General features: G+C 34.5%; 1 pseudogene; it reads left to right on the top strand.

Moving 5' to 3' along the window:
* The first annotated feature begins 3714 nt into the window (after positions 1-3714).
* Positions 3715-6165, top strand: LOC114378711 (annotated as a pseudogene).
* Positions 6166-24303: the final 18138 nt, after the last annotated feature.

Below are 24303 nucleotides of genomic sequence, written 5' to 3' on the forward strand. Positions count from 1 at the left end.
TCGTTTCCCAATTATTCTTGAAACTTCCTAAGATTATAGTTGACATCCAATGCATAACGTAATACCCACACTCAGTGCTTCCTTTTTGTCTATTACACTAAATTCATTATGAAATTTAGATATTCAACGTTAAGTACAAATTAGTCTACACAGTACTAAAATATAACTAGAAACATTGTTTAAATGACTTACTTTAACAACAATCCACCTAGTAGCAGCCTTGGATTTACTTTGTGGAGTATCGTCAAGTCCTTTCAAAGCATTGTTTAATACAAACATGGATGCTTATTGTACAATTAAAATATTGATGTTCCCAACTAGTGGTAATGCAAATGTATTGAAAAACAACACTGACCTGTTAATTATTCCTTTGAGGTAGTTGTCTGGCCTATTATGCAACAAACAAAACCAGATGACAACATTTTCCTTAGGCAAAATGACGACCATTTGTCAATGTGCATTGTACTGGAGACCAATATAGGTTATTATATTTAAATTTATTTGTTTAGTTTAACTTACCCATTCAAGTAGGCTCCTAGGTACACATCCCTATTTGATTTCTGCATCCAATTTTTAATATATCTTTCTGATTCAAATTGTGATTACCCAGATCTTTGTATGGACTGTGGCTCGAAGAACCCATACACATCGGCATTCCTTGCTCACATACTTGTCTCAGTCATATGCCTATTGTTAATATAAAGCAAATTATGTATGAATTTAAAACAATAAGTTAGGTAATAAACAATAATGTAAACTAACTTACAGAATCCACAACTATATAATAGAGATGCTGAGACATTGATCACTATGTGCTATTTTAGACAGATCTTCATGCTTTATGTACAAGGGGAAGTTTTCATTAAATACCCCAAACATGGTAGCATCCCACATAATCTGCAACAACTTCAGAAAAAGCTGTGGGATGGTCAATGTCATCAAATATAGGGGATGGTTGACATCATGATCCGGCCTATCTGCAGGTGTCATCGGTCCCATAGCTCCATGTTTATCCAACACAATTAATTAACATAATTTAATTACAGTGAACATTTTAATTGAAAAAAAAAGCATTTAATGACACTGAAATACCTGTTCTGATAAACGCTTGACAAGATGTGTCGTCCAAGCAAGGAAGGTGTTAAGTGTCTGCTCCACTAACTTAACCTCTTCAGCAGGTATAGGAATGAGAGCATCTGCATCTCTAACCTCGTCAACACCAACCTTGACTTGATCATGGAGCAAAGGAATATTGTGAACGATTGTGGACCTCACATAAAGTCTTCCTAGGGCAACCAAGCAGGGAGGAATTTCTTCAACGTATAGCCCACATTTGTTCTGACATGAGCAACTGAAGGACCAACCTTAGGCTTAGGAGGCAGTGCGAGTCCCTGTGATTGCATCTACAATTGAAACTAGGACTGCATCTAGCTGAAGGATAACATTAGATTTCGAGTCACTTTTTCTATGATCGACTACTCCAGTTGGTCCTTGATTTTTTGCGTCAGCTGCTCCAGGTCTTTCAGGAGCCATGGACGAATACATGCAGGAGGTCCTTGGAGCCGGCCCAAAGTATTGCTTGATCGTGACACCGGCTCCAGCAGCACGCACATGACCAGGGTGTTCTGGTGGCTCAATGGCAGCAGTCAATACATCCTGACGTCCATGGGCAACAAAGGAACCCTGTGAGGCCTACTCCTCTAACGAATCTTGTAAGGAACACATTTATTGATTTACTCGATAACACAATAAACATAAATAATTGCAATTAACAATTGAAAGAGACTTACAATCTTGTCAGCAATTTCCTTTGCTGCCTCAGACGTCATTTGGCCAGTTTTCTTAGTGCAGGTCATCTTTCACTTCATGTGTCATCTGATAGAAGATGGAGGATCAATCATGGTGTCAGTGCTTCTAGATTGAGCAACTTCCTCCTATTCCGGAACCTGAGGCGTCTGTCTCAACAACAAAAGGAATGTTGAAGTTGGGTAAGACCAAAACAGGGTGATTGCTTATGGCATCTTTGAGTGATTGAAAGGCACGGCCAGCTTCAGGTGACCACACGAATTGGTCACGAGTCAGTAACTTTATCAATAGAGCTACTAAGGTGGCATACCCCTTGATGAACCTTCGATAAAAACCTGCTAGGCCGAGAAATCCTCGTAGTGCTCAAGTTGTTCGAGGTTATGGCCATTGTTGAATAGCCTGCACTTTTTTTGGCACCGGTTCAACTCCCTTCTCCGACACTAGATGTCCAAGGTATTCAATCTAATTTTGGGTGAAAGAACACTTAGGCAGTTTAAGAGAGAACTGGCCACACAAGAGAACCTCAAAATCACTTTCCAAATGCACTAGATGATCAGAGAAAGTTTTACTGTAAATTAAGATATCATAAAAAAACACAACGATGTATTTACGCAAATAAGGTTGAAAAAGTTGATTCATGGTAGTCTGAAAGGAAGACAGGGCGTTGCACAACCCAAATGGCATCACTTGAAACTCGTAGTGGCCATGGTGTGTATGAAAAGCAGTCTTGCTAATGTCAACTTCGTTCATTAGAATCTAGTGATATCCCTACATAAGTTCCAACTTCGAAAACCATTTGGAACCCCCCAATTCATCTAGCAACTCGTCCATCATAGGAATCGGAAAGCGGTCTCTGGCCGTGATGGCATTGAGTGCACGATAGTCTATGCAAAGCAGCCAAGAGCCATCATGCTTCTTCATGAGCAACACCAGAGAAGAAAAAGAGTTGGTGCTAGGTTGAATGAGGCCATGTTTCAACATAGAAGCAACCTGAGATTCAATTTCTTGTTTCTGGTAATAGGGATAGCGGTACGGTCGCACATTAATCGGAGACGAGTTGGGTAGAAGGGTGATAGTGTGGTTGGTTAGATGAGACGGAGGTAAAGGGTGAGTGGCTAAAACAGATAAAAATCTTTGTGAGTTAATGTGTTGATGGAGGTCATGGGGTGTGGGGAAGGCAAAGTTTGGTTAAAAGGGGGCTTTAGTCGAATGTGAAAGAAGGCACTAGTTGTCTCTTATTGGATCATGCAACAAAGCTGTGGCAAAGAAATCAACTCAAGACCAGTCTCTCAGTCACCTTTCAACTCAATCATCTTGCCGTCATAGATGAATTTCATGGTTAATGTATTGTAATCAGTGAGAATAGGGCCTAAAGATTTTAGCCACTGTACTCCCAGGACCACATCAGCACCGCACAAGGGAAGAACATGAAAATCAATAGGGAAGGAATGTCCCTGTATCTGTACCACCACATCGTTACAAAGTTGGTGACATTCGAGTTCATCACCATTTTCGACTGTTATGCGCAACGGGGTTGTATTTGTTGGAGACATGCCCAACGCTAGAACCACACGGTGTTGGAGGAAATTGTGAGTGCTACCCCTGTCTAGTAAGATGTGCACTCCCTTATTAGCAATTAGGCCCATCACTCGCAGGGTCTTAGGGGCAATATGGCCTGATAAGGCATGCAGGCTGATTTGGGCTTGAGGTGGTTCGACAGCTGGATCGGGTGGATCCGGGTTCAGGATCGAGTGAGAAGGTTCCATAAGAGCGTCATCCTCATCTGCCACCAACAAGAACAAGCTAGAAGCACACTTATGGCCACATGTGAATTTTTCATCACAATTGAAACATAACCCTTTTTCTCGCCACATTGCAAGCTCATCAGGAGAAAGACGTTTGAAGGGTATGGACGGAGACAGTGGTTTGGAGGGGGTGGAGAGTAGAGGTGCAGGAGAGATGGTTGGGGGTGGTCGTGGGCCTAGTGGTCCGGTAGTGGTTAGAAGGGATTTGTAGCGGCCAGGACGTCAAGCATCAAGGAATTTTTCCTCCTATAAGCGAGCTAGAAAGACTGCCTTAATCAACGATAATGGTTGCAAGACTTGTACCTCGCAGCAGATCTCCGGGCTGAGTCCAGAGATGAAGCAGCTAAGCAGAAATGGCGCCGGAAGTCCGAGAATCCGATTTGCAAGGGATTCAAACTCATATAAGTACTCATTAACATAAGCACATTGCGTGAGCTTAAAAAGCAGTCATGTAGGATCCTCATAAGTTAAAGAAGCAAACCAAGTTTCAAGGGCATGGAGAAAGGCAGACTAGGAAGTCAATTGAGCATTGCGGTGCATCCACTGGAACCATGATAAGGCTGGTCTGTCCATGTAAAAAGAGGCAATAGTGAGTCGTTCGTGGTCCAGGGTGGCATGATATTAAAAAAAATGAGTAATCTTGAATATCCACCCAGTTGGATCAGAGTCATCGAAGTACGGAACCTCGAGCTTCAGACGATGTGAAGATTTTGACGTAAAAGTAGAGGGACTGGCGACGGATGAAGCTAGTGAGTGTAGGCTATGGTGGGTGGTTTCTAACTGGGTCATACAATGAATGAGGTCGTTGATTTTGGTTGACATGGAGAGATGGGAAGAGGTGAGTTTCACAATGGCATCTTCAAGATGATCCATCATGGACTTGGAGCAAGTGGATTCAACCATTGTTTAATGAAAGCACCAATGTTAAGCCTTGGAATTCGAGGACCAAGACAACCCTCCAGAAGGTAAGAAAGAAGGGGAAATTTCAGATTTTATTTCTCTGCTCTCAAAGGAAAGCATATTCCTACATATATAGAGCTAAGTGCTCGGGGATAAGCTCCCAACAACACTAACGAAAAGGATAAAGCAAATAACAAAATATCCTAACAGAATGATAACAATATTATTCTTTTTAACAACCTACTATCTTATTAGCATGTTTTGCTCATGTTAGCCATTCTGCACATAGTCCTTCAAGTAGGTTGGTGGTACAATCTCCCTTTTGGGCCTTGTAGCCCTTGCTTCTTGCAGACCCTAGTATCAGCTATATCACTTTCTCTCCCAGTTCCATCAATGTCAACCAACACTCTAATTTGGTTATTGAAAGAATGGTTCATGCCTTGGAGCTTCCTGCCCATTGGAAAGTACCATGGTTTGAGGTCAAATGGCACGTCAAGCAATACAAAAAGGAGAAACACATGGACCCAAATTTACTTGAATTGGCTAAATTAAATTTCAACTTGATTCATGCTAAACTTCAAATGGAGGTCAAGGAATTATCCAGGTATATATTTTGAACCACCAAAAAAAAATTTAGATAAAAATTATTAGACTGCTAAATACTAATTAGTGTTTTTAATTAGATGGTGGGAGAATCTTGGCATAAAAGAAGAATTGAGCTTTGCAAGAAATAGGTTGGTTGAAGCTTCTTGTGTGCAGCAGGAGTTGCATTTGAGCCTAAGTATAAATCTGAGAGGAAATGGCTCACTAAAGTGATTACTTTCGTACCAGTCATCGATGATATTTATGATATATACACCTCATTTGAAGAGTTGAAGCCATTCACAATGGCTTTTGAAAGGTTTGTTTATTTACAAGATAGAGCAAGATTGTTAATATATACGTTATGTTGTACACAATCCCGTTTCGGAATATTAGAAAAAAATATCTTAATTTAAATATATGTAAATTTCAGTTAATTTTATCTCATTTAATTAGACCGTCTTCAAAATACTAGTACCATATTAGTATACAGGTACAAAACATAAGATTTTTTTAAAAAAATTAAGATAATATAAAAAATATACATATATAAGAAAATAGATTTTTGTGCAAACAAGCTAAAGTTAATTGTATATATGTAGCAATGCGAGCTTGCTTATACTGTTTATTTAATGTGTTATACACACAAATGGGACGAGAAAGTTCTTGAAAAGCTTCCAGAGTACATAAGAAATGAAATTGCTTACGAGATTGGCGGAGAAAATAACTTTCACTTGGTGTTACCTTACCTAAAGAAAGTGGTATTGTTACTAATTATTATAACCAACAAGTACTTATCTCTTTGTTTTTACAAACTCGATCAAATCAATATCAAAACCATATATGATAATTAATTAAGTTCCCATCTTAATAATTAATTTTACAGTGGATAGACTTTTGCAAAGCATTATACGTGGAAGCAAAGTGGTCTAGCGAGGGATATATTCCATCGATGCAACAATATTTAAGAAATTCTTGGATTTCATCTTCGGGGCTAGTGATTCTGCTCCATTCATATTTTGTCGTCAGCACGTGCAGTAAGGTGTTAAGTTATGTCCCACAAGGAGCATAATCCTCATGTTTAGTTGCCAACATTTATTTTGGAACTCTAAGAAGGCTGCCGGTAAAACCAGAGGAAGGTGAGGACGGCGTCAAGTCATCATGCTCCTTATGCATGCTGGTTGATTCACTTTTTCCTTCGCATAAGCATTTGGTTCACCCCTTTTGTGTTGCATTTTTTTGTGATCCTCTGCTTCAGTTTGTGTTTTTCGCCCCTCTTGATGATTGTTGACTCAACATTGATTTTGTGCTTGAGTTGGAGGGCCCTCTATCCATCAAGTCAAGTAATTTGCTATTGGAAATATTGCCACCGTGTATCTCATGCTTCTTGTTTCTTCGAATCAGTTCCTAGTGTCAGTCAATCAAGATTCACCATCAAGAGAGGTGATAAGAGAACACTCATGATTGTCTTGAAAATAAGTATAAAAATAAAGAAATTTGTCCCTAACCGCGATCTGCTAGTAGAACACTATCAAGTTCTTAACCCAAGAACAAACAAAAAACTCCTACAATAGAGAAATTCTCAATTTCATTAATCTTTAAATTATGCTTTAGGAGGATACAAGAATTTCCTATTTATAGGCTAATCTTGAAATGTTATAATAAATTCTCGCTAATATGCATTTACAAAATGCATTTATAATTGCATGTCACTAAATGAAAATAAATGACAATAAACATGTAAATAAATTCCCACTAGCTACTAAATGACCTGGAGCATTCTAGAAAACATTTAGTAAGACTAAGAGAAAATGAAAAGTTACCAGAAAATTAAGCCAAAAAACCACTACGAAATTAGAAATAAAATGATAGAAATTGGACTTAGTTATTATCTAATCAATCCAATATTAATAGTCTATCAAAATTGATCAACTCAGCCTATGAATTCTTCTTGTCTTCTAAATTGAGCTTCTCAAAGTGATTCTTCAAGTTGACCTCAAAGCATCTTCATCAATTTGTAGGAAAGTAACCCAATTAGGTACAACCCTTAACTCACATTGGTCTTCTTTCTTTTTGATATTTAGAATTAGGTCTTGCAATGCTGGCTTCATCCTCTTAGTCTTGGACCTTGTCATAAGACCTTCAATCCCATGTAAAGAGTCATTAGATGGGTTGGTTGCACCTCTATCATTCCCTTCCTCTTTGAAAGGATTCGTCCTCGAATCTAATCCACCTACATCAAATAAAGATAGATCATCCACATTAAAGGTAACACTTATATTATCATATTCTCTTGGCAAGTCCAGCTTGTAAGATTGTCGTTTATCTTTTCTAGAACATGAAAAGGCCCATCTCCTCTTGGTTGCAACTTGGATTTTCTTTGAGCAGGAAACCTTTCCTTCCTCATATGAACCCAGACCCAATCTCTTGGTTCAAAAATAACTCTGACGTGGCCTTTATTTTCTTGCTTTCCATATTGTTCATTCTTCTTCTCAATGTTGGCTCGAACTTTTGCATGCAACTCCTTGATAGAATCTACCTTTTTATTACCATCAAAATTAGCATACTCATTAGAAGGAAAATGTAAGATATCCAAAGGAGTCAAAGGATTAAAGCCATACGCAACTTTGAAAGGAGAATAGACCTATTATAAGCAAATTCAACATGTGGCAAGCATTTTTCTCAATTTTTCAAATTCTTTTGAATGATAGCACATAACAAGGTGGTAAGTGTCATATTTACCATTTCAGTTTGTCCATCTATTTAAGGATGTGCCACAGTGGAAAACAAGAGTTTTGTTCCCAGCTTATTTCACAAAGTTTTCCAAAAATGACTTAGGAACTTCACATCTCTATTGCTTACTATTGTTTTGGCAATCCATGCAAGTGCACTACTTCTTTAAAGAAAAGATCAACAATATGTGTTGCATCATTGGTTTTGGAACATGCAATGAAATGCGTCATTTTACTAAACCTATCAACAACAACAAATATATTGTCTTACCACCTTGAGATCGAGGTAGTCCTAATACAAAATCCATTGAAACACCAGTCTAAAGGTGATTAGGCACTGGCAAAGGTGCATGACTTCAGATTTTTTTTGTTTACATGGTATGCACTTGTCACAAACATATTGCACATCATGCTTCATGCTAGGCCAATTAAAATGCTCATGTGGAATTTTTGTAGTCTTTTTCACACTAAAATGTTCCACCATTTCACCCCATGACTTTTTCTAACTAACATTTCACGCCAGGCACACACAATTTATTTTTCTTAAACAAGAAACCATCATGTCTATAATAGTTCCCAAAAGCATGTTTCGAACAAGAATTACATATTTTTCCAAAGTTAGAATCATTATCATACAAGTCCTTCACAAACTCAAAACCAAGCAATTTAGTTTGCAAAGAAGTAAGCAAAGCATACCTTTTGGACAAAGCATCAACCACTATATTTTCCTTACCATTCTTGTACTTGATCACATAAAGAAATATCTCAACGAATTCCAACCACTTGCCATGTCTCTTTTGAAGCTTACCTTGAGATTTCAAAAACTTCAAACTTTGATGGCTATAATGAATTATGAATTCCCTTGGCCACAAATATTGCTACCATGTCTGCAAAGCCCTTACCAAAGCGTACAACTCTTTGTCATATGTGGAATAATTCAATGTTGTCCCATGAAGCTTTTCACTAAAGTATGCAACTGGTTTATAATCCTGCATCAGTATGACCCCTATTCCCGCACCAGAAACATCACATTCAATTTCAAAAGCTTTATCAAAATTAGGCAAGACATGGTTCATTAGCTTCATGAAGAGCCTTTACTTTCGGTTAGGCCAGTCTCATCATTCATGCAATTCACCCATCCATCAACCAATCATGCGAGCATTTAGTTAGCACACACATAGCGAGCGAAAAAAAGCATTCATCATGGATTCTCTTCCTCAATCAAAATGTCTATAAATTGATACTTATTCATTTGTCAAGACTATTCGAAGTCAGTTCCTTGGCTTGGATAGGGCATTTAGTCCATGTCACTATTCCGAGATCTAGGAGGAATACGTTTGATGGAATAATTTATTAAGTATATTACCTCAGGATTAGGTCCATTTTTCACAAGTCAGTGAAATCTTTATGCTCAAAATCTCGATTCCAATATTCATACATTTGGTACCCCTCAATGAGCAGGAACTACTATTCTAACACTTCTCGGGGATTTCATTCTCAAACTCGCATCATTTACTAAAACAGTGATCTCATTATTGTTTATTCTGGCAAAACTACCCATTAGAGCCATCGTTAACCATTGTTCTTTAAGAAGATGTATTCTCAAAATACCTATATCTACGGTTGTGGCAATAAGTGCATGATTTGGTAATACTCCAATTTGTCTGCTATTAGTAGATAAAATGATTTCCTTCACTTTCGAATCCCAAAAAATTTGATTAGGGTCAGTACATAAAGATTTAATGTCATTTCTTCAAATTGTTCTCCATTTCTAAGTTTGTAGCTTTTGCATTAGCTTCATCGATATTACCTACCAAATAAAAGGATTTCAGTATCAATTTAGGTCTAATTTATCCACGTATTTTCTAAATGAACTAGGGCCAATCCAAATTGATCTTGTAATAGATCTGATACGAAATAAATACGTTTATTTTTCAAATGATTTATATCGTCTAGTATACCCTCCAAATTTCATTTCAATCAAATGATCCACAACTGTCAATATATCTCGTGGTAACAAAAATGTATTGTTATGAGGTATATAAAGATTAAGCTTTTGACTCATATTTCATTAACCAACCCTTCCTAATTCACATCTTTGTTGATTTTTCTTTTTTTTGTAATTCTTTACATAAAGATTCAGAAAATTTTGGATCTCCACCAACACAAGCAAATTGCCAATGAAACTCCAAAATGACATTTTCTTTTGACCCTATTTTTTTAATCCTAATCATTTAGGAAAGACACAAAAATTTCAAGATAACAAACATTCTCTATAATTTCGCTTAAATTTGAACCCATAGCAATCAAGTTTGAATTTTTTCTTTTGGAATCAAGACTCTTCTACTGCAATTTTATTTACTTTTTATTTTATTTATTTTCTTCCATCATTCCTTAACTCTCACAAGGTTTGGTCCTCTAGAATCTGACCCATTTCATAAAAAATATTCATAAATCGTGGATGTTATTAAATAATCCACTATGCCATGATCTTTTAATCCCCATTTTTTTGTTTTACACTTCCTCAACCAGGTTTGGGCAGAATAGCAGAGCAAGAAAATTATTGTTAGCATAGCAAAAATGCATTCCTTATCATTAATATGTTTGCTAGTGGTAACTGTGGCTTCTAAGGAGAATTGATGAATGCATCAAATATTAGAAATGAGCGATATTTTAGTGGGTAAATTAACACCTCAAATGGCAAAAGAATCCTCGTATTCCTCCAAAGATAGATTATTATGAGCTATACTTGGCATTCAAGTATCCACCTGAAAGGAAACTTGTCTAAAACTACCTAGAGGCGGTAGAGGTAGAGTTATTGATGTGAGATGGATCCAAAAAAGGAGGGGGGGGGGGAGGGGGTTCCAGTTATAATCCAAAAATGATTTGTATATATATTTTACAGAAATGTGAAATTAAAGTAGGAGATAAAGTGGCTGGGAAACATGGAAATAAAGGTATCATTTCAAAGAAGTTGTCTAGATAGGATATGCCTTATTTGTAAGATGGAAGACCCGTTGATATGATCATCAATCCACTAGGGGTACCTTCAAGAATGAATGTAGGACAAATATTTGAATGCTTGCTCAGGTTAGCAAGAGATATGCTAGAAACACATTATCACAATGAATTTGTTCCTAGGCCTTGTACACACCACCCGTTACACTATGGGAGTTGGCCATGCCTAAAGTCGTTACCTTAACAGCAAGGAGGGGGATGTCGAAGGTATGGATAATGATTGGAGTGAAGTTGTAACAAGGTAGTCGTACTAGAAGGTGCAACTGGATCACCTCCTTTTTAGGGAGAGTTAATGCTTGTTGGGTAATTTAGTTTGACACTGCTTCACACCTAAAAGGAAGTGAGTTATGTCTAAGTATAATTTAGAGATGGAAGTATGAAGCCATTTCATGGTCAAGCCACAAACGCAGCTCGTATGGCTCATATCCTTTATCAAAACGGCGATGGTTTTGGTACTCAAGATTGAGATATCAAGAAACATATCTTATCACAAGTTGTTGAACCCTTTTAGAAGTTTATGACAACATACAATTTCATTTTGGCACTTTTTTTTCTTCTAAGCATTTACTTTTGCACTTCTCACAATATTGTAAAATAAACACCAATAAAAATTGGTCTAATTAGTAAAAGTTTGACTATTATGGAAAATTAACCCAAGTTTGTGATAGAATGAGTCAAATGAAGCCCAAAAGAATGAAAATTAAATGGGTTAAGAAATTTATTGGTTTGAGTTAAAATAATAGAATATTATCTATTATGTTATTTAGCTTTTATTTTTAATTTTCTAAGCTAGGATGATGATACTTGTAGGATCACCATCAATAGTAGTTAGGTTATATGTATTGTATTCTCTCTATCCTTTTGATATGAATGAAAAATATCTGATCGAGTTGTTATTTTATCTTCTCTATAGCTTTCTTTAGTCTTTAATAGTGTTTTCTTATGTGTAGAAATAATATAGCTTCTTGCACATTGTTAATGTGAGATTCTTGTTAATAGATAATATATAATTGTTTTGTAAATGTTGAGACTTGTCCTAACTTTATTGAACTTTCAGGACTCAATTCACCTATTTCTTTTTTAAATAAAATAGGTCCATTATTCATTCAATGAAAATTGTTGTGGGATACTTTAGCTAAAAGTTAAAATATGGTTCTTATTGGTGGTTTAACAAAACATGTATCAATTACAAAAAATAAATGTAAACTAAACATACATTGTTGTTGGACAGTAGAGGGTGGGATCGTTAGTTTCTTGTAGACTTTCATGAGTTTTTTTAAAAGGATTTACATGAAAATACATTTTTTTTATCCAAATTCTCAATATTTACAATATTATACTAATTTATATTGTTTTTATGAGAATTCTTGTTATTTTTATAATTAATTACTTGAATCAGTTTACTGATTCTTCATGAATTGAAGATTCACCATGCTTCTAAGAAATGTGATTAAGCAAATAAACCAAAGAGCTCAAGTTTAGACGGTTTTTGTGACATAGTCCTAAAGATGAGTGGCAATGTCTTAGTGACCACAACACAACCCAGTCTCCTCATTTATAACATCACCAAACCCCTCCCTCGTGTCATTATCGTCATTATATACAATTCTAGCACTCGAACTTAATTATCTCATCGTTAATTAGGACAAGCATAGCAACTTCAATCTTGCAATTTGTTGAATAGCCACATCCTTCTCTTTTAAGTAAGAAAAATAGATTACATCACGAGCATTTGATGATTCCTTAATTACGGGGTTTGTGCCTCTTTCCTCATTTATTGCACTCCTTTCAGTCATATCACAAGATCCAACCTTATAGTGTATGAATCATTTTTCTTGATTCATTACTCATAAGGAATTTTTTGTTCATAAAGCATTATATTCCTTGAGATTACAAAATATTCAAGTCATATACACCCTTCATCCTTTTTTTGGATAAGGATAACTCATTAAAACATATTTTCAACATCAACTAACATACTTATCTCCTCTATGGCAACCAACATGGGATAGTTGAATGATATTTGATTTGATCCTTTAAGTAAAATTTTGGATTTGAGATTTACAAATAAAAAAAATATAATTAAGATGGAAAAAATTCACAAAAAATGACGAGTCAAATTTTTAGATTAATCAATAAAAAAGTCACTACTAGAATATGGGCTTTTTATGACGGTTAATAAGGGCTTTTAACGATGGTTGTAAACCATCATTGTATATTGTGTCGTTAAAAGTAAGTTGCTTTTTACGACGGTTATTTTAATAACCATCTTTGAAAAGTATAATCATTCAAAGACGGTTATTAGTTGAAAACCGTCTTTAAACGCTTTGTCTGATTCGACATTCAAAGACGGTTATTTGATAATAACCGTCTTTGAATGCTCCTTCTGATTTGACATTCAAAATGCTACGTCTGATTTGACATTGAAAGTCTAATATTTGCCAAATGTTTTGTTTGAGTACTCTGTTTCCAGGCATTCAAATGTGTTTTGTATGTGATTTGAATCTTTAACTGTATTTATTTAAAAAAGCTCAACAGGCTGCAATCACCACCCACATTACAAATCTCATTAGGGGTGAAACAATTTTTAGGGAGTAAACTTCACTATACCATCCAACAAGTATAATTTAAAGAATCCAGACAGTGGGTAATGTATTTTCACCTCAAACCATTTAACATCCTCCGGATTATAAAACATGTGTCTCACAAAAGCTTTATGTTTCAACACTCTTTGGGGATAACCGCAACACAATTTTAAAATCTTAAAATAAGCAAAACATAAATTCAATCATCAATGTTCATAAACAATCATAAAATGCTGGAATTTCTTCCCATAAATGGTATTTGAAAGATGTCAATTAAAAGACCATAAAATGTCAATAATAAACATACCCTGTCAAAATAACTCGCTTAAGGATTATCAATAGTTTTTAGTGAGCCAACAGCAGCCATTGCAGGGGCAGCATTGTCTCCATCTCTCTTTAGGATTATCGTAGGAAGAGGAGGAAAGGAAATTTGTGCATAGATTGAAGCAACTGAAAAATGCCCAGCATGGAGAAACCTCTCCATCTTGTTCTTGTCTGTATTTATGAACTCGCTAGAGAAAATTGGCCTGCAAAAAAAAAATTGCAATTACCAAATATTTTTCCCTAAAGAGATCCATTATATGCCAAAAAGTCTTGCAGATTGAATATCGTACCAGCCAACAAATTTTCGAAACCCAACATGGAAAATTAACTCTTCCTTGGATTAGATGGGTGCCTCATATGCTTCATGCTTCTTCACACTACACAGCACATGTCACTTCAGTTCATGACACACTTTTGGAATGGTTCACAAGTTATAATAAGAACCGCACTAGGCACAGAATGAAAATAGTAAAATGATAAAACACAAAATCACTTGCAATGAAGGACAGATACTTTGGACTCATGTTTCAACAGGCCACATGCTGTAACCGGGATTGTCTTTGTAAGCAAAGATAACTTTGAAGCAATAACACTGGGCACTCCCATGACATGCAACCTAGCATATGAGCCAACTGGAATACAGTCCTCCCGATTTTCATGATCCAGTTCTAAAGCTTTAGCAAGAACATGTTTTTGTGTTCTTTTAAAATTATCGAATTCAAAAATTCTGGCATAATCTTGGGGTAGAGATTCCTGATATTTAGAAATGTCAGATTTTTGTTTTGGAGGGTTAGAGACAATGATTTACTATAAAAAGTTCTTCAAAAGACACATACTTTAGGATCCCATGAAGAAGTCCTAAAGGATTTGAGTCCCCTGTATTTTGCAAACCTCTTCCTAGCAGGAACATCCAATGGTGTATCCACTTCATCCGGAAACTCAGCAACAAGAAAACAAACAAATGGCAAGCAACAAATTAGAAATAGTATCACATTATATCAGCAATTCAACAGCAAACCATCCATATTTTGTCATCTGTGGCAAACTTCCCAATGAAATACAACAGGTAGGAACAACAAAGTACAAATTAAATAAAAACTAATTTAGATAAACTCTAGATGCAGGCAGACCAAATATTCATGCCTTTTTTAAAACAGACAAATTTGACCAATAAATACTAATAAGCATAGAAAAGGAAAGAAATGCACCCTCATATGCAGCATGTGCTTGTTTAAGTTCATTGAGTTCATCTTCTATCTTTTTTCTGGTCAAATTATCCACTTCCTGTAATAAAACAGAAGTAATCATGCATTGATGATATAGATTAGAATCCATTGACACCATGAAAATCAAAATTAATCTTGCACAAATGAATAACTAATGGTTGAATGAAATTCTCAAAATCTACACTTGTTGAAAGTTTGTATGTTGCAGAAACCTTATAAAATTAAGTATTAACTCAACATTGCTAACCACTATAACTGTCTCTTAAAATTAATGAATAATATGCTTTTCAAACAAACAAAATAAAAAACACTAGATCATAATCATATACTTAATTCAATCTTTTGTATTCTCGGAATACAATATACAAATACGAGTATCTGTATTCTCAGTCTCATGTTTCTGGGAATAGGGCGAACATGAGGTGAAACAAACACCTCAGTAAATTATAGTTCTATAGTATTGATTAGTTATAGAAATTAAACTCAACTATTAAAATTAAAGTTATTAGTTGAAGTAATATTTGATTTAACTTCTCAAGTTTGAATAAATAAAAAAATGTAATTAAAAAAATACTAAAAATAATGAATCAGATTTTTCAATAGAAATTAATCATTTATAAAATCATTTCCTAGTACACATCAATAATATAATAAAAAAATTATATAAAAAAACCATTGAATTGTTTATTTATATAAACTAACAAATAATTGATCACAATATGCATAATTTTATAGCAGAAGAGCAAGAATAGTATTGGTCTGCATTATTTTTAATATTAACCAGCGGTCGTCTGCCATTGGTTACATTAGCACATGATCTGATCATGAATATATATATATATATATATATATATATATATATATATATATATATATATATATATATATATATATATATATATATATATATCAAATGAGTGTATGAAGAATAAATTAAAGAACTAGGAAAGGAACAACGCGTGCCGTGAATCAACAAAGAAAGCGTTTCACTGTGGCCTTTCCACTTTGTTCATCATATATTTTTTTATGACAATGAAAGTATTCAAGACAAGTATTCTCCCAAGAAAATACCGCATAATGATATCGACAATGCATGACAACACAATGAAGCACCACACGAGGATGCATGACAAGTATTCCCATTAGTTTTATATTATTAGTTTTTCAATAATGTCATTTTTTATTAATTGTATTTAACTTCTATTTTTTTATTATTTATAAAATTTAGAGACGCATAGAGTGCCTCTCTTCCCCTAGTTTATAAGAAAGTGACCACTAATAATTATTATTATCATACTAAGAATTTCGGGAAAATAATCATGACTCAAACTCATACTTTATGAGACTTACATCATTAAAAAAAATAAAAATAAAAGTTGATATTACAGGACAAAAGGCAGTTCATACCTAATTACGCCGTCTTCTCCTTTCATCTCTAAAATGAGCAAAGACATGCGGATCAAAACGAAGAACATTCATAACCTGAAAAAATAATCAAATATGATGAACAATGCCACATATTGCCTCTCATGCATCCCTATATATAATTATATATTACAAACCTCATGTATCAGAGTAGCTGAAAGCAAAGTCTCTGCCTCGGCAAAATTTAGCACATATCTAATTTTAGAAACCACGGTGCCTAGATTCACATATGTGAAAATATTCAAACACTATCTTTCAAGTGGCCACATATTGCCTCTCAGGTATGAAGCCTTTAAAGTGGCCACCACTACCAAGAGCCAAATCATAGATCAATAGAATTTCAAAATTAATCATGCAAAAACCACAAGCAAATGGTCCCCAGAAAAGACCAATGAATAATCTATAATAAATTAGCCACCAAAGAGGCATGAAAAACATAGAGTTTTGTTTATCTAAGAGAATAAAATCTAGAAAACAGAACTAAACCAGCACCTTTGGATCAATCATTACTCTTACAACAAAATCCTAACCACCAGAGTTTCATTTTAGGACAAACGTAATTAAAGTATGGAACACATATTAGTTTGAAATATTCACTTTCTCACAACTTTCAGCGACCAATTAGAGCCCAATTTTAGCATATAACCCACAGAGCACGATTGAACTGAAACAAATTTCAAAATTAAAATAGATAAGGAAAAAAATTACGAATGGAATCATAGTGGGTCCACGCACTATGATTGAACTGAACACATATTTGCTTGGATTTTTTTCCACGCACTTATGAAACAAATCAACAAGGAATTTCAGCATGTCTACCCCAACATCTGATTTTTCCAGCTCTTCACCGGATGGAATCATAGTGGGTCCATTCATTGAACTCAATACTCTCAGTTCATCAGTCAATTGTGGTCGTTTACCCATCTGTATTGGTCATTGTAATAAAATTAATTAAAATAGGTAGGTTAGAGTTGCACATGAACCCAAATAGTACAAGCACACCTAAAGTGGTACAAAAGATGACCATACCTTCAGACTATCAAGGAAGTGTGTATCTGAAAGTCCAGAATATGGAATTTGTAGAGTCAGCATCTCCAAAAGCAAGCATCCAAACAACCAAATGTTAGCTTCCTGTCACAAGATAAAGATAGATAAATTACAACCCAAGATACTATATCTGGTTCCGGGGCGAATTATACATCTATTCTTGACCAAAGTCATGAAGCAACATATGCACTTGCACCTCTAACCAAAACAAGAAGGGGGGGCGGGGGGGCGGGAATGCATCAGCAATTTGAACTAACTACACAGGGATATCATACAATTTTGATAAACTAGCTGAATTTTAAGAGGCAGCAGAACAACAAAATTCCTAAAATAATTTTATTATTACTGATGTTTTTATTATTTTAGCTAATGCAATTGTGGTCTCTTCCAAATTATGGATTACATGACATGTCCATCCAAATTAGTGACTTAGTGTCCTAAGGAACACATGATGCGATTGGAACACTAGAATAAAAGGGGAATCCAAAAAGAAGACATTACACAATAAATTTATCTATAAAGTTCAAATGAGAAGTAAACGGAGTTGACACTAAATGAATCGGATTAATTGGAAACAGAGTTGGTTTACAACGGGAATGCTCCCAGAGAAGCATATGCAACAATTCTGCATTCAGCTCGTGTTTATGTTTGTGGGGCTATAGCTGCGGCACAAAGCATCCACAAGTCTGGATCAACTCGAGACCTTGTAATACTTGTTGATGAGACAATCAGCAGCTATCACAGAAGTGGTCTGGAAGCAGCAGGTTGGAAGGTTAGAACAATACAAATGGTGTGTTGTATTCTATGGTCTTATTCTGATCATATACTAACAGCTGTCACCACAAATCAATTTTATAGGAATTTACCTATAGACATATATACTTCTTGGTTACATGGTCATAACATATGCATGAGTAACTAATGCTTTGTTGATTGAAGACTACAAGCATAAAAAAAACAAGGATAACTGCACCCAAAGCATGTGGCAAACGAATAGAGCAAGAGCAACAAGACAGGTAGGAACTAGGTGGTGTTGCTGCTGGGGCATGCTAGTCACTAAACTAAAAGGTTTATTGGCAGTGTCCCATGCAAAGACAACTTATGTCAATTATCAAAATCTCTATCGTTTAAAACAAATTATGTTAGTTATCAAAATCTCCAACTTTTGAATAAGTCAAATGAACATTAATCCAGTACAAAGAAAACCAGAAACAAAGAGATTGAGAGTTATAAGTAATTTATAATATTCTCTAATTAAATATTTTTTTAAAAAGAAATTCTTTTGAAATAAACAATAAAATTACATCAGGTAGTAGGTAGAGTTAAAACTTAAAACCTATATGCAGGCATTTGGACTTGAATTTAATCACACAGCTTGGACTTGAAATTAAACAATAGCTATTTTGGGGATTTGATTTAAAATTTGAATACAAATGCAAACAAACCACAAGGTATCCATGTATGGGGACAGAGACCTAGAAAGTAGAACTAATACACAGTATTAAAAAATGTATACATCACCGGAAATTGCAGAACCATTCTTAGACAATATTCAGCATAATTAGAAAACCATCACCCGAAGAGAGTATGAGTGATTCGTTGTTAGCCACAATCTTTCGAGTGTGGAACAAACTTTGTACTTAAGACATTAACTACAGAGATCCAGATAAATGAACTTTTGTTTGGGCACACACAAACAACTCACATTGGTATAATTTATACTATAGCTTCACTGAAATTTCTGCAGATCTGCATTCCAGTGCAGCCACCATACTCGAATGCAAGTCACAAGCATTATTCTTTGATTTGAAGGTGCATAGCCAATCATTTCCTAATGCTAAGGAAGATAGAGGAGCCAGTCACTGATTCCTATATTAGAAAACCATATATATGTATTTTGAATAGTTTGTTAGTTATCGTTTTGCAGACAGTTAGTTGTCCCTTTCTTTTATGTTTTGCACAGCTGTCAGTTGATAGTCTTGACTGTATATAAATAGGATCTATTGTATTCTTTGGCTTTTAGACTAGTGAATTATGCTTCATTCTGAATGTCACAAGATTCATTCTGTCTATTCATGGTTCTTCATATTGATTTTTCAATTCAAAGCTCTTTAATCTTTTGGAATTTTCATCTTGGTTTTATTTGATACCACTTCTTACATCATAATCGATGGATTCTTCATTCTTTTCTAACCCACAATTGACAGACCCAGTTTCAGGACAAAATTATGCTTAATAAATTATTAGTCTTGTCCAACTATCATGTAAACCCGGTTAATTTTTTTTTCTTTACAACTAGTCCTAAGTTAATCCAAACATTAAGAGGCATAAGTTAATAGGGTTTAGTAACAAAACCCAATATTATTTTACCCATATACAAATAAGAAGATTTTATTTTTAAAATGGAGAACTAAACTGAAGGCCCTGCCACTGCGATCTACCATCACGTGAATTGCTTTCAACACGTGAATTTTTATACAGATGAATGATGGGTGCCATTGCAAAAAATATGGGCAGGAAAAGGAAATCCATGCCCCCGAGCTTACTATCGATGCACTGCTTCTCCATCTTGTCCAGTAAGAAAACAGGTATGAATCCTCTAATGACTTGTTTTGAATAATTAATAAACAGAGTAGAATAGAAAACAATAAATTTTGTTTTTGATGGGCATATAGAAAACAATGAAAATTAACAATTAGTCTACATACATATGATGCATGCATGCAGTCATGTATTGACTAATTAATTTTATTTCTTTCATTTTCTTTACTCTTTCAATTTGTTTTTCTTAAGTAGTATCTCAATTTTCACTATTTTATATATTACATTGGACTAGATAGATACATTAATAAAAATTGAGTTGCTAATTTAATTGTGCCATGGGATGGGAAGCCTAATAGCTAGTAAGGTACTCTATTTCCTCTAAACTTCACTACACTATCACACTTCAATCAATGGTCCTCTAATCTAAGTGTAGGGTTCTCTACCTAGGATGGAAGGGTAGGGATTGGATTTTTGTAACAGGGTTTGTGGAGCTGGTTTGGATGTATTCACCTCTGAACCAGCTGGTCACATAACCACTGCTTGTACTTTCAGTACCTCTGGTACTCCTAGTATTAATACAATATACATATTTTTGCTAAGCAAAAAAAAAAAAACACTATCACACTTCAAATCTTTTTAACTTCTACCACTTTGTACTTGGGCATTCAAGTGATTAGTTAGTAAAAGTAAAGGTAGATTTATCAGGTTTGAATAGTACTGGTTTTCTTAACTTTTTTATTGATGTTATGACATCAAATTAAGCTGAAATTAGAATCCAAAAATTGGTGTGCTTGATATAAGTTACTACTATTAGCTTACAAGGTTTCAACTCTTAACTTATATAGCTTATAAGCTAATTTTACTAAACATGTTATTAATTAATATCATTTTCTTTTAATTAATTAATTTTCAGGTGCAAAGATGTGCTGAAGACATGTCCATATTGATTACCACCTATGAAGGAACTCACAATCACCCTCTTCCTATGTCAGCCACTGCAATGGCCTGCAAAACTTCTGCTACAGCTTCTATGCTCCAATCTCCCTCATTGAGTTCACAACATGGATTAGTTGATTCAGCTATATCCTCCATCATCAACTCTAGTGCTCCTTATTACGACCCTAATAATGCTCTAAACTTCTCTACACACCAAGTTTCAAGACCACAATAATTCTACTTCCCCAACTCATCCATTTCAACCTTGAATTCTCACCCCACAATCACTTTAGACCTTACAACACCTCCAACTTCTTCCTCAAACTCAAGCTTCACTTGCATGCCAAAATACTCATCAACAAACCTTAACTTTTCCTCAGGTTTCTCTCTTCTACATTCTAGCATGCCGCAATCACCTTGGAACAGGTATAGTGGTTACTCCAACTCTGGAACACTTTATCAAAATAGACACCAAGGTGGTAATTACATGTTAAACACGGGAAATCAAAATCAACCACATTCTCTAGGGCATCTCCATCAACCTATTTACATGAGCAACAATAGTACCATTTCTCAGCATTCTTTCCCTAATCCCATTGTTGTTGCAACTGAGGCAATAATCAGAAGCAACCCAAAATTTCAATCAGCACTAGCAACTGCTCTCACAACATATGTTGGCAATGAAGCTAGTAGTGGTAGGACAAGAGAAAATCATGTTCTTGAGAGTGCAGAACTGATGAAGTTAAAGCTGCTACGTAGTGAAAATAATATAGGAAACTCAAGTATATTTCCACTACCACTACCGGAGCAAAGGAAGTGAAACAAAACTTCAAGCATTGCATATGTGTCCGTTTGTATAAGATGTTGGTAGACTTGATTTCAATTTTGAATGAGAACTGAAGAGTTGATTTCAATTTAAAAAAAAAACAGGTTTTTTTAAAACTTTTGCAGCAATGCATGACAAGAAGAGAAAACCATGTTGGGGAGCTATGAGTTTCCTGATCCTTGTAGCCAACTATTTTCAGAAAAGCAAGTGCAACCCTTGTAGCCAACTCTCTGCAATATTGTGCCATTCTTTTGGATTTGGAGTAATATAACAGGTTGGGGAGCGAAATTGCACAAAAGGAATGAAGTTGATGACTTCAATCAACCATTTTAATTTAAATTTCACTAAAATTAGGATTCTACACTAACTTTTGGAAGGGATTGAAGACCAACAAATTTATTATCATCATAACAATTACCATGTAAAGCTAAGATTCAACTGTATATGAACAAAGTTGAACATATCAACAAAATATCAAATTAAAAAAACATAACCAATATATCAATATAAATATATTTTACTAATAAAACACCATACGAACATCAACCAGAGCTTCAATAAGAAATAACCACTGATCCGTTTGCATCCCACTCAAAAATGCATCAGCTTCTTCATCAACAACTCATCGATGACATGTGCGCGTCTTCCCTGCGACCACGATTACCAAACATCACCACTAAAAGAAAATACATGGAACGCACGACCTTTCTTCAACAGTACACCAACCACTTAACCTAAAACAAGGTTAAAATAAGCTTAACCTAACAAAGTTACTAACCGACTAACCAATCTCTGTCTTCACGAAACTTCGAGCTGAGAAGTTGGAGCGATGAAGTCGAAGAGGTGAGGTCAATGTCAAAGAAAGGAGCTTCAATGGAAGAAGGGGTAGGGCTTCAATGTCAAAGAGTTGAGGTCAATGTCAAAGAAAGGAGCAAGGTGAACAATGCGAGGGTTCAAACAAAGGAGCAAGCAGAAAGGTCTAGGATTCAAAGCAAAGAGAAAGCTAGCAGAAAGGTACAGCCGCGAGGTTTCATAGCAAGCAGCAAGTGGTTTTGCCTTTTTTATTTTTAGAATTACGACGGTTTTTTCTAAAAACCGGTGTAAATTTTATAAAACATAACATTTTAAGGCGATTTTCAATGCAATTTGTGCGTCGTAAAATGCAATTTGTTACACAAAAATTACAAAAATGCCATCGCACCACTTTCTAAATCGATTCCGCAAATAACCGTCGTAAATCACATGTCGTAAAAAATCATTTTTCTAGTAGTGAGTCAATAAATATTCTATAATGTAAACATGATAAGAAAAAAAAAATCTTTGACATTGATTGTAATACCCAAATTTTATATGACTTGTGATTAACCTTCAATATAATTGCAAGAAAAAAATTATAAATTTATATGATTTTTTGCCTAAACATTGTTATAAACTAACAATGTAAAATTACATTGTGAAAGTAAGCAAACAATCAATAAATTCTAAGTATTATAATTAAGTTTATATGAAAAATTAGAATTATTTTTTACACGGTTGATTAAAATAATAATATTTTAATATGAGATCTTCAACTTGTACTTATACCAAAGGGAAAGAAGCCACCCCAATACAAAGGTACAGCCAACAGAAAATACACACAAGAATTAATGTCATCACTACGCAGCACAAAATCGAGTTCATAATGTATTGTGCAATAACTACCCATCAACCTTACGTGCCTGCATATGTGTCCACAAAAAATAGTTATTTTTACAACTTTTACAATTCTCAATTATTATGATTCAAATAAAAAGTATAAAGTAATTTTATGTTTTACAATAGAAAAATAGAAAAATGTGTAATCTCACCACTCTCATTTTTATCAAAATATGCATCATATTCTTTTCATAAAATTTAATCAATATATTCATATTAATATGATTTTTTTTAATTTAAAGTATATGGAAACTAATTTTTCTATCATTTTCAAATGAATTATAAACTTCTCAAATGATTTATAATATATCTATGTGTATAAATATATTAAAATTTTATGATTTTATTAACAAAATAATAATGAATAATATAATAAAATATATTACATAATAATTTAAATTTAAATTAATTTTTTATAAATATATATAAAATTAATTAAGAGCTTGCTGGGAGGCCTAAGACTATTGCCTAATTGGCCTTACCATTGCCACGGCACTGCCCACAATACCATGCAATCAAAACTTGGGAAAATATAGTTACCAGGGTTTAAAGACCATAAAACTAAGGAGAATTTGAAGTTAGGATCCTTGTTCCCCTACTGCAACTCTTTTGTGTAAAAAAAAAAAAAGGTTTAAATGCGTTTTTCTCAAGTTTGTACTTTTTAAATTTTGATTTTGTAAGTTTTTTTTTAGTTCATCTAAGTTTATATTTTTTTTTAAAAAATTATTCCTGTAATTTGTTTTATTTATTTTTAGTCCCTATAAACTTGTATTTTTTTAATATCGATACCTCTAACTTGTGTTTTTCAAATTTTGGTCAGTTAAAAATGGAAAAATAAATAGAATGAGAACT

The sequence above is a fragment of the Glycine soja genome, chromosome 12, assembly GCF_004193775.1.
Source record: "Glycine soja cultivar W05 chromosome 12, ASM419377v2, whole genome shotgun sequence".
NCBI lineage: Eukaryota > Viridiplantae > Streptophyta > Magnoliopsida > Fabales > Fabaceae > Glycine > Glycine soja.